The sequence below is a fragment of the Engystomops pustulosus genome, chromosome 3, assembly GCF_040894005.1.
Source record: "Engystomops pustulosus chromosome 3, aEngPut4.maternal, whole genome shotgun sequence".
NCBI classification, from domain to species: Eukaryota; Metazoa; Chordata; class Amphibia; order Anura; family Leptodactylidae; genus Engystomops; species Engystomops pustulosus.
In genome coordinates, this window is record NC_092413.1 from 234,652,233 (window position 1) to 234,665,172 (window position 12,940).

Consider the following 12,940-nt stretch of genomic DNA (forward strand, 5'->3'; position numbering starts at 1 on the left):
CGAGGAATACTCCATACTACAGCCCCCCCCTATTACACGAGGAATACTCCATACTACAGCCCCCCCTATTACACTAGGAATACTCCATACTACAGCCCCCCCCCTATTACACGAGGAATACTCCATACTACAGCCCCCCCCCCCATTACACGAGGAATACTCCATACTACAGCCCCCCCCCCATTACACGAGGAATACTCCATACTACAGCCCCCCCCTATTACACGAGGAATACTCCATACTACAGCCCCCCCTATTACACGAGGAATACTCCATACTACAGCCCCCCCCTATTACACGAGGAATACTCCATACTACAGCCCCCCCTATTACACTAGGAATACTCCATACTACAGCCCCCCCCCTATTACACGAGGAATACTCCATACTACAGCCCCCCCCCATTACACGAGGAATACTCCATACTACAGCCCCCCCCCTATTACACGAGGAATACTCCATACTACAGCCCCCCCCCCTATTACACTAGGAATACTCCATACTACAGTCCCCTCCCTATTACACGAGGAATACTCCATACTACAGCCCCCCCCTATTACACGAGGAATACTCCATACTACAGCCCCCCCCCCCATTACACGAGGAATACTCCATACTACAGCCCCCCCCTATAACACGAGGAATACTCCATACTACAGCCCCCCCCCCTACTACACGAGGAATACTCCATACTACAGCCCCCCCCCTACTACACGAGGAATACTCCATACTACAGCCCCCCCCCTATTACACGAGGAATACTCCATACTACAGCCCCCCCCTATTACACGAGGAATACTCCATACTACAGCCCCCACTATTACACGAGGAATACTCCATACTACAGCCCCCCCCTATTACACGAGGAATACTCCATACTACAGCCCCCCCTATTACACTAGGAATACTCCATACTACAGCCCCCCCCCATTACACGAGGAATACTCCATACTACAGCCCCCCCCTATTACACGAGGAATACTCCATACTACAGCCCCCCCCTATTACACGAGGAATACTCCATACTACAGCCCCCCCCCCATTACACGAGGAATACTCCATACTACAGCCCCCCCCTATTACACGAGGAATACTCCATACTACAGCCCCCCCTATTACACGAGGAATACTCCATACTACAGCCCCCCCCTATTACACGAGGAATACTCCATACTACAGCCCCCCCTATTACACTAGGAATACTCCATACTACAGCCCCCCCCTATTACACGAGGAATACTCCATACTACAGCCCCCCCCATTACACGAGGAATACTCCATACTACAGCCCCCCCCCTATTACACGAGGAATACTCCATACTACAGCCCCCCCCCTATTACACTAGGAATACTCCATACTACAGTCCCCTCCCTATTACACGAGGAATACTCCATACTACAGCCCCCCCCTATTACACGAGGAATACTCCATACTACAGCCCCCCCCCCATTACACGAGGAATACTCCATACTACAGCCCCCCCCTATTACACGAGGAATACTCCATACTACAGCCCCCCACCCTATTACACGAGGAATACTCCATACTACAGCCCCCCCCTATTACACTAGGAATACTCCATACTACAGCCCCCCCCTATTACACGAGGAATACTCCATACTACAGCCCCCCCTATTACACGAGGAATACTCCATACTACAGCCCCCCCTATTACACTAGGAATACTCCATACTACAGTCCCCTCCCTATTACACGAGGAATACTCCATACTACAGCCCCCCCCCCTATTACACTAGGAATACTCCATACTACAGTCCCCTCCCTATTACACTAGGAATACTCCATACTACAGCCCCCCCCCCTACTACACTAGGAATACTCCATACTACAGCCCCCCCTATTACACTAGTAATACTCCATACTACAGCCCCCCCCTATTACACGAGGAATACTCCATACTACAGCCCCCCCCTACTACATTAGGAATACTCCATACTACAGCCCCCCCCTATTACACTAGTAATACTCCATACTACAGCCCCCCCCTATTACACGAGGAATACTCCATACTACAGCCCCCCCCTATTACACTAGGAATACTCCATACTACAGCCCCCCTATTACACTAGGAATACTCCATACTACAGCCCCCCCCCTACTACACTAGGAATACTCCATACTACAGCCCCCCCCCATTACACGAGGAATACTCCATACTACAGCCCCCCCCCTATTACACGAGGAATACTCCATACTACAGCCCCCCCTATTACACGAGGAATACTCCATACTACAGCCCCCCCCTATTACACGAGGAATACTCCATACTACAGCCCCCCCTATTACACTAGGAATACTCCATACTACAGCCCCCCCCCTATTACACGAGGAATACTCCATACTACAGCCCCCCCCCATTACACGAGGAATACTCCATACTACAGCCCCCCCCCCTATTACACGAGGAATACGCCATACTACAGCCCCCCCCCCATTACACGAGGAATACTCCATACTGCAGCCCCCCCCTATTACACGAGGAATACTCCATACTACAGCCCCCCCCTATTACACGAGGAATACTCCATACTACAGCCCCCCCTATTACACTAGGAATACTCCATACTACAGTCCCCTCCCTATTACACGAGGAATACTCCATACTACAGCCCCCCCCCTATTACACTAGGAATACTCCATACTACAGTCCCCTCCCTATTACACTAGGAATACTCCATACTACAGCCCCCCCCTACTACACTAGGAATACTCCATACTACAGCCCCCCCCTATTACACAAGGAATACTCCATACTACAGCCCCCCCCCCTACTACACTAGGAATACTCCATACTACAGCCCCCCCTATTACACTAGTAATACTCCATACTACAGCCCCCCCCTATTACACGAGGAATACTCCATACTACAGCCCCCCCCTACTACATTAGGAATACTCCATACTACAGCCCCCCCCTATTACACTAGTAATACTCCATACTACAGCCCCCCCCCTATTACACGAGGAATACTCCATACTACAGCCCCCCCCTATTACACTAGGAATACTCCATACTACAGCCCCCCTATTACACTAGGAATACTCCATACTACAGCCCCCCCCCCCTACTACACTAGGAATACTCCATACTACAGCCCCCCCCCTATTACACTAGGAATACTCCATACTACAGCCCCCCCCTATTACACGAGGAATACTCCATACTACAGCCCCCCCCTACTACACGAGGAATACTCCATACTACAGCCCTCCCCTATTACACTAGGAATACTCCATACTACAGCCCCCCCCCCCTATTACACTAGGAATACTCCATACTACAGCCCCCCCCTATTACACGAGGAATACTCCATACTACAGCCCCCCCCCTATTACACGAGGAATACTCCATACTACAGCCCCCCCTATTACACGAGGAATACTCCATACTACAGCCCCCCCCTATTACACGAGGAATACTCCATACTACAGCCCCCCCTATTACACGAGGAATACTCCATACTACAGCCCCCCCCCTATTACACTAGGAATACTCCATACTACAGCCCCCCCCCCTATTACACTAGGAATACTCCATACTACAGCCCCCCCCCTATTACACTAGGAATACTCCATACTACAGCCCCCCCCCCTATTACACGAGGAATACTCCATACTACAGCCCTCCCCTATTACACGAGGAATACTCCATACTACAGCCCCCCCCTATTACACGAGGAATACTCCATACTACAGCCCCCCCCCTATTACACGAGGAATACTCCATACTACAGCCCCCCCCTATTACACTAGGAATACTCCATACTACAGTCCCCCCCCCTATTACACGAGGAATACTCCATACTACAGCCCCCCCCTATTACACTAGGAATACTCCATACTACAGCTCCCCCTATTACACGAGGAATACTCCATACTACAGCCCCCCCCCATTACACTAGGAATACTCCATACTACAGCCCCCCCTATTACACGAGGAATACTCCATACTACAGCCCCCCCCCCTACTACACGAGGAATACTCCATACTACAGCCCCCCCCCTACTACACGAGGAATACTCCATACTACAGCCCCCCCCCATTACACTAGGAATACTCCATACTACAGCCCCCCCTATTACACGAGGAATACTCCATACTACAGCCCCCCCCCTACTACACGAGGAATACTCCATACTACAGCCCCCCCCCTACTACACGAGGAATACTCCATACTACAGCCCCCCCCCCCTATTACACTAGGAATACTCCATACTACAGCCCCCCCCCCTATTACACTAGGAATACTCCATACTACAGCCCCCCCCCTACTACACGAGGAATACTCCATACTACAGCCCCCCCCCATTACACTAGGAATACTCCATACTACAGCCCCCCCTATTACACGAGGAATACTCCATACTACAGCCCCCCCTACTACACGAGGAATACTCCATACTACAGCCCCCCCCCTACTACACGAGGAATACTCCATACTACAGCCACCCCCCTACTACACGAGGAATACTCCATACTACAGCCCCCCGCCCTAATTACACTAGGAATACTCCATACTACAGCCCCCCCTATTACACTAGGAATACTCCATACTACAGCCCCCCCTATTACACGAGGAATACTCCATACTACAGCCCCCCCTATTACACGAGGAATACTCCATACTACAGCCCCCCCTATTACACTAGGAATACTCCATACTACAGCCCCCCCCCTATTACACTAGGAATACTCCATACTACAGCCCCCCCCCTATTACACTAGGAATACTCCATACTACAGCCCCCCCCCCCAATTACACTAGGAATACTCCATACTACAGCCCCCCCCTATTACACTAGGAATACTCCATACTACAGCCCCCCCTATTACACTAGGAATACTCCATACTACAGCCCCCCCCTATTACACTAGGAATACTCCATACTACAGCCCCCCCCCCTATTACACTAGGAATACTCCATACTACAGCCCCCCCCCCTATTACACGAGGAATACTCCATACTACAGCCCCCCCCTATTACACGAGGAATACTCCATACTACAGCCCCCCCCTTATTACACTAGTAATACTCCATACTACAGCCCCCCCCTATTACACTAGGAATACTCCATACTACAGCCCCCCCCCCTACTACACTAGGAATACTCCATACTACAGCCCCCCCTATTACACGAGGAATACTCCATACTACAGCCCCCCCCTACTACACGAGGAATACTCCATACTACAGCCCCCCCCTACTACACGAGGAATACTCCATACTACAGCCACCCCCCTACTACACGAGGAATACTCCATACTACAGCCCCCCCCCCTACTACACGAGGAATACTCCATACTACAGCCCCCCCCTATTACACTAGGAATACTCCATACTACAGCCCCCCCCCCTACTACACAAGGAATACTCCATACTACAGCCCCCCCCCCATTACACTAGGAATACTCCATACTACAGCCCCCCCCTACTACACAAGGAATACTCCATACTACAGCCCCCCCCTATTACACGAGGAATACTCCATACTACAGCCCCCCCCTATTACACAAGGAATACTCCATACTACAGCCCCCCCTATTACACGAGGAATACTCCATACTACAGCCCCCCCCCTATTACACTAGGAATACTCCATACTACAGCCCCCCCCTATTACACGAGGAATACTCCATACTACAGCCCCCCCTATTACACGAGGAATACTCCATACTACAGCCCCCCCCCCTATTACACTAGGAATACTCCATACTACAGCCCCCCCTATTACACTAGGAATACTCCATACTACAGCCCCCCCCCTATTACACTAGGAATACTCCATACTACAGCCCCCCCCTATTACACTAGGAATACTCCATACTACAGCCCCCCCCTATTACACTAGGAATACTCCATACTACAGCCCCCCCCCTATTACACTAGGAATACTCCATACTACAGCCCCCCCCCAATTACACTAGGAATACTCCATACTACAGCCCCCCGCCAATTACACTAGGAATACTCCATACTACAGCCCCCCCCTATTACACGAGGAATACTCCATACTACAGCCCCCCCCTATTACACTAGGAATACTCCATACTACAGCCCCCCCCTATTACACGAGGAATACTCCATACTACAGCCCCCCCCTATTACACTAGGAATACTCCATACTACAGCCCCCCCCCCTATTACACGAGGAATACTCCATACTACAGCCCCCCCCTATTACACGAGGAATACTCCATACTACAGCCCCCCCCTATTACACTAGGAATACTCCATACTACAGCCCCCCCCTATTACACTAGGAATACTCCATACTACAGCCCCCCCCCTATTACACTAGGAATACTCCATACTACAGCCCCCCCCTATTACACTAGGAATACTCCATACTACAGTCCCCTCCCTATTACACTAGGAATACTCCATACTACAGCCCCCCCCTATTATACGAGGAATACTCCATACTACAGCCCCCCCCTATTACACTAGGAATACTCCATACTACAGCCCCCCCCCTATTACACTAGGAATACTCCATACTACAGCCCCCCCTATTACACTAGGAATACTCCATACTACAGCCCCCCCCTATTATACTAGGAATACTCCATACTACAGCCCCCCCTATTACACTAGGAATACTCCATACTACAGCCCCCCCCTATTACACGAGGAATACTCCATACTACAGCCACCCCCCTACTACACGAGGAATACTCCATACTACAGCCCCCCCCTATTACACGAGGAATACTCCATACTACAGCCCCCCCCCTATTACACTAGGAATACTCCATACTACAGCCCCCCCCTATTACACTAGGAATACTCCATACTACAGCCCCCCCCTATTACACGAGGAATACTCCATACTACAGCCCCCCCCCTATTACACTAGGAATACTCCATACTACAGCCCCCCCCTATTATACTAGGAATACTCCATACTACAGCCCCCCCTATTACACGAGGAATACTCCATACTACAGCCCCCCCCCTATTACACTAGGAATACTCCATACTACAGCCCCCCCTATTACACTAGGAATACTCCATACTACAGCCCCCCCCTATTACACTAGGAATACTCCATACTACAGCCCCCCCCTATTATACTAGGAATACTCCATACTACAGCCCCCCCCTATTACACGAGGAATACTCCATACTACAGCCCCCCCCCTATTATACTAGGAATACTCCATACTACAGCCCCCCCCTATTACACTAGGAATACTCCATACTACAGCCCCCCCCTATTACACGAGGAATACTCCATACTACAGCCCCCCCCTATTACACTAGGAATACTCCATACTACAGCCCCCCCCTATTACACGAGGAATACTCCATACTACAGCCACCCCCCTACTACACGAGGAATACTCCATACTACAGCCCCCCCCTATTACACGAGGAATACTCCATACTACAGCCCCCCCCCTATTACACTAGGAATACTCCATACTACAGCCCCCCCCTATTACACTAGGAATACTCCATACTACAGCCCCCCCCTATTACACGAGGAATACTCCATACTACAGCCCCCCCCCCTATTACACTAGGAATACTCCATACTACAGCCCCCCCTATTACACTAGGAATACTCCATACTACAGCCCCCCCCCTATTACACTAGGAATACTCCATACTACAGCCCCCCCCTATTACACTAGGAATACTCCATACTACAGCCCCCCCTATTACACTAGTAATACTCCATACTACAGCCCCCCCCCCTATTACACTAGGAATACTCCATACTACAGCCCCCCCCCTATTACACGAGGAATACTCCATACTACAGCCCTCCCCTATTACACGAGGAATACTCCATACTACAGCCCCCCTATTACACTAGGAATACTCCATACTACAGCCCCCCCCCCCCTACTACACTAGGAATACTCCATACTACAGCCCCCCCCCTATTACACTAGGAATACTCCATACTACAGCCCCCCCCCCTATTACACGAGGAATACTCCATACTACAGCCCCCCCCTACTACACGAGGAATACTCCATACTACAGCCCCCCCCTATTACACTAGGAATACTCCATACTACAGCCCTCCCCTATTACACTAGGAATACTCCATACTACAGCCCCCCCCCCTATTACACTAGGAATACTCCATACTACAGCCCCCCCCTATTACACGAGGAATACTCCATACTACAGCCCCCCCCCTATTACACGAGGAATACTCCATACTACAGCCCCCCCTATTACACGAGGAATACTCCATACTACAGCCCCCCCCTATTACACGAGGAATACTCCATACTACAGCCCCCCCTATTACACGAGGAATACTCCATACTACAGCCCCCCCCCTATTACACTAGGAATACTCCATACTACAGCCCCCCCCCTATTACACTAGGAATACTCCATACTACAGCCCCCCCCCCTATTACACGAGGAATACTCCATACTACAGCCCCCCCCTATTACACGAGGAATACTCCATACTACAGCCCCCCCCTTATTACACTAGTAATACTCCATACTACAGCCCCCCCCTATTACACTAGGAATACTCCATACTACAGCCCCCCCCCCCTACTACACTAGGAATACTCCATACTACAGCCCCCCCTATTACACGAGGAATACTCCATACTACAGCCCCCCCCCTACTACACGAGGAATACTCCATACTACAGCCCCCCCCCTACTACACGAGGAATACTCCATACTACAGCCCCCCCCCATTACACTAGGAATACTCCATACTACAGCCCCCCCTATTACACGAGGAATACTCCATACTACAGCCCCCCCCCTACTACACGAGGAATACTCCATACTACAGCCCCCCCCCTACTACACGAGGAATACTCCATACTACAGCCCCCCCCCTATTACACTAGGAATACTCCATACTACAGCCCCCCCCCTATTACACTAGGAATACTCCATACTACAGCCCCCCCCCTACTACACGAGGAATACTCCATACTACAGCCCCCCCCCCATTACACTAGGAATACTCCATACTACAGCCCCCCCTATTACACGAGGAATACTCCATACTACAGCCCCCCCTACTACACGAGGAATACTCCATACTACAGCCCCCCCCTACTACACGAGGAATACTCCATACTACAGCCCCCCCCCCATTACACTAGGAATACTCCATACTACAGCCCCCCCTATTACACGAGGAATACTCCATACTACAGCCCCCCTACTACACGAGGAATACTCCATACTACAGCCCCCCCCTACTACACGAGGAATACTCCATACTACAGCCACCCCCTACTACACGAGGAATACTCCATACTACAGCCCCCCGCCCTAATTACACTAGGAATACTCCATACTACAGCCCCCCCTATTACACTAGGAATACTCCATACTACAGCCCCCCCTATTACACGAGGAATACTCCATACTACAGCCCCCCCCTATTACACGAGGAATACTCCATACTACAGCCCCCCCCCTATTACACTAGGAATACTCCATACTACAGCCCCCCCCCTATTACACTAGGAATACTCCATACTACAGCCCCCCCCCTATTACACGAGGAATACTCCATACTACAGCCCCCCCCTATTACACTAGGAATACTCCATACTACAGCCCCCCCCTATTACACGAGGAATACTCCATACTACAGCCCCCCCTATTACACGAGGAATACTCCATACTACAGCCCCCCCCCTACTACACTAGGAATACTCCATACTACAGCCCCCCCCTATTACACGAGGAATACTCCATACTACAGCCCCCCCTATTACACTAGGAATACTCCATACTACAGCCCCCCCTATTACACGAGGAATACTCCATACTACAGCCCCCCCTATTACACGAGGAATACTCCATACTACAGCCCCCCCTATTACACTAGGAATACTCCATACTACAGCCCCCCCCCTATTACACTAGGAATACTCCATACTACAGCCCCCCCCTATTACACTAGGAATACTCCATACTACAGCCCCCCCCCCCAATTACACTAGGAATACTCCATACTACAGCCCCCCCCCTATTACACTAGGAATACTCCATACTACAGCCCCCCCCTATTACACTAGGAATACTCCATACTACAGCCCCCCTATTACACTAGGAATACTCCATACTACAGCCCCCCCCCCTATTACACTAGGAATACTCCATACTACAGCCCCCCCCCCTATTACACGAGGAATACTCCATACTACAGCCCCCCCCTATTACACGAGGAATACTCCATACTACAGCCCCCCCCTATTACACTAGGAATACTCCATACTACAGCCCCCCCCTATTACACTAGGAATACTCCATACTACAGCCCCCCCCCCTATTACACTAGGAATACTCCATACTACAGCCCCCCCCCCTATTACACGAGGAATACTCCATACTACAGCCCCCCCCTATTACACGAGGAATACTCCATACTACAGCCCCCCCCTTATTACACTAGTAATACTCCATACTACAGCCCCCCCCTATTACACTAGGAATACTCCATACTACAGCCCCCCCCCCCTACTACACTAGGAATACTCCATACTACAGCCCCCCCTATTACACGAGGAATACTCCATACTACAGCCCCCCCCCTACTACACGAGGAATACTCCATACTACAGCCCCCCCCTACTACACGAGGAATACTCCATACTACAGCCACCCCCCTACTACACGAGGAATACTCCATACTACAGCCCCCCCCCTACTACACGAGGAATACTCCATACTACAGCCCCCCCCCTATTACACTAGGAATACTCCATACTACAGCCCCCCCCCTACTACACAAGGAATACTCCATACTACAGCCCCCCCCCCATTACACTAGGAATACTCCATACTACAGCCCCCCCCTACTACACAAGGAATACTCCATACTACAGCCCCCCCCTATTACACGAGGAATACTCCATACTACAGCCCCCCCCTATTACACAAGGAATACTCCATACTACAGCCCCCCCTATTACACGAGGAATACTCCATACTACAGCCCCCCCCCTATTACACTAGGAATACTCCATACTACAGCCCCCCCCTATTACACGAGGAATACTCCATACTACAGCCCCCCCTATTACACGAGGAATACTCCATACTACAGCCCCCCCCCTATTACACTAGGAATACTCCATACTACAGCCCCCCCCTATTACACTAGGAATACTCCATACTACAGCCCCCCCCCTATTACACTAGGAATACTCCATACTACAGCCCCCCCCTATTACACTAGGAATACTCCATACTACAGCCCCCCCCTATTACACTAGGAATACTCCATACTACAGCCCCCCCCCTATTACACTAGGAATACTCCATACTACAGCCCCCCCCAATTACACTAGGAATACTCCATACTACAGCCCCCCGCCAATTACACTAGGAATACTCCATACTACAGCCCCCCCCTATTACACGAGGAATACTCCATACTACAGCCCCCCCCTATTACACTAGGAATACTCCATACTACAGCCCCCCCCTATTACACGAGGAATACTCCATACTACAGCCCCCCCCTATTACACTAGGAATACTCCATACTACAGCCCCCCCCCTATTACACGAGGAATACTCCATACTACAGCCCCCCCCTATTACACGAGGAATACTCCATACTACAGCCCCCCCCTATTACACTAGGAATACTCCATACTACAGCCCCCCCCTATTACACTAGGAATACTCCATACTACAGCCCCCCCCCTATTACACTAGGAATACTCCATACTACAGCCCCCCCCTATTACACTAGGAATACTCCATACTACAGTCCCCTCCCTATTACACTAGGAATACTCCATACTACAGCCCCCCCCCCTATTATACGAGGAATACTCCATACTACAGCCCCCCCCTATTACACTAGGAATACTCCATACTACAGCCCCCCCCCTATTACACTAGGAATACTCCATACTACAGCCCCCCCTATTACACTAGGAATACTCCATACTACAGCCCCCCCCTATTATACTAGGAATACTCCATACTACAGCCCCCCCTATTACACTAGGAATACTCCATACTACAGCCCCCCCCTATTACACGAGGAATACTCCATACTACAGCCACCCCCCTACTACACGAGGAATACTCCATACTACAGCCCCCCCCTATTACACGAGGAATACTCCATACTACAGCCCCCCCCCTATTACACTAGGAATACTCCATACTACAGCCCCCCCCTATTACACTAGGAATACTCCATACTACAGCCCCCCCCTATTACACGAGGAATACTCCATACTACAGCCCCCCCCTATTACACTAGGAATACTCCATACTACAGCCCCCCCCTATTATACTAGGAATACTCCATACTACAGCCCCCCCCTATTACACGAGGAATACTCCATACTACAGCCCCCCCCCCTATTACACTAGGAATACTCCATACTACAGCCCCCCCTATTACACTAGGAATACTCCATACTACAGCCCCCCCCTATTACACTAGGAATACTCCATACTACAGCCCCCCCCTATTATACTAGGAATACTCCATACTACAGCCCCCCCCTATTACACGAGGAATACTCCATACTACAGCCCCCCCCCTATTATACTAGGAATACTCCATACTACAGCCCCCTCCTATTACACTAGGAATACTCCATACTACAGCCCCCCCCTATTACACGAGGAATACTCCATACTACAGCCCCCCCCCTATTACACTAGGAATACTCCATACTACAGCCCCCCCCTATTACACGAGGAATACTCCATACTACAGCCCCCCCCCCCTATTACACTAGGAATACTCCATACTACAGCCCCCCCTATTACACTAGGAATACTCCATACTACAGCCCCCCCCCTATTACACTAGGAATACTCCATACTACAGCCCCCCCCCCTACTACACTAGGAATACTCCATACTACAGCCCCCCCTATTACACGAGGAATACTCCATACTACAGCCCCCCCCTATTACACTAGGAATACT